The following is a 1390-nucleotide window of genomic DNA, read 5'->3' as shown; positions in this document are numbered from 1 at the left end:
AGATCCACATGTATAGTCACCATTCATGTTGTTGAAAAAAGGTACTTGCTATGAATAAGTCATTGATTTGCAAACTTTCTCTTGAATGTAGAGTAGCTAAAGCCAATGGAAGAACTGATGAAGTAAAAGAACCTAAGAGAACATTTCAAAAGGCAGCTGAAGAAAACAAAGTAAAGTATTACAATGAAATGTGCAAAGACCTGGATGGAGTTAGAAAACAAAAAGGGAAGAACAAGTTTGGCATTTCTCAAGCTGAAAGAACTGAAGAAAAAGTTCAAGACTTGAGTTGCAATATTGAAGGATTCTATGGGCAAAACACCGAATAATGCAGGAAGCATCAAACAAAGATAGAAAGTATAAACTAAGTCACTATACCAAAAAGAATTGTTCAACATGCAACCATTTCAAGAGGTAGCTATGATCAAGAGCCAATGATATGAAGGAAGAAGTCCAAGAATCACTGAAGGAATTGGCAAAAAACAAGGCTCCAGGAATTGATGGAATGAATACTCATTGAGATATTTCAACAAAGAGATGTTGTGTTTGAGGTGCTTGTTCATTTGTGTGAAGAAATTTGGAAAATCACTACCTGGCCAACCAACCAGAAGAGATCCATATTTGTGCACATTCCAAAGAAAGGTGATCCAACAGAATGCACAAATTATCAAACCATATAGTTAGTTTTGCACTCCAGTAAAATTTTGCTGACAGAATGCACAATTTATCAAACCATATAATTAGTTTCGCACTCTAGTAAAATTTTGCTGACAATAATTAAAAAATGGTACAGCAGTACATTGACATGAAATTTCCAGAAATTCAAACTGGATTCAGCTGAGAATGTTGAATTAGAGATATCATTGCTGATGTCAGATGAATTTTAGCTGAAAGCAAAGAATACCAGAAAGATGTTTACCTGTGTTTTACTGACTATGCAAAGACATTTGACTGTATAGATAATAACAAATTATAGATAACATTGGGAAGAATAGGAATTCCAGAACACTTAATTGTGCTCACAAGGAAGCTGTACATAGATGGAGAGGCAGTCATTCATACAGAACAGGAGGATATTGAGTGTTTTAAAATCAGGAAAGAGGTGTGTCAGGGGTATCATTGCACCATACACTTTTGATTTGTATGTGGAGCAAATAATTTGAGAAGCTGGACTATATGAAGAAGAACTTGGCATCAGGGCTGGAGGAAGACTCACTAACAACCTGCGATATGCAGATGACATAACATTGCTTGCTGAAAGTGAAGAAGACTTGGTGCACTTATGAATATTAAAGATTACAACCTTCAGTATAGACTACACTTCAATATAAAGAAAATAAAAATCTTTCAACTGGATGAATAACCAACATCACTATAAATGGAGAAAAGATTG

Source organism: Orycteropus afer, unplaced genomic scaffold, assembly GCF_000298275.1.
Source record: "Orycteropus afer afer isolate SDZICR_OR568_19922 unplaced genomic scaffold, OryAfe1.0 scaffold00904, whole genome shotgun sequence".
NCBI classification, from domain to species: domain Eukaryota; kingdom Metazoa; phylum Chordata; class Mammalia; order Tubulidentata; family Orycteropodidae; genus Orycteropus; species Orycteropus afer.
The sequence above is the reverse complement of the archived record's forward strand: the minus strand, read 5'-3'. Positions refer to the sequence as shown.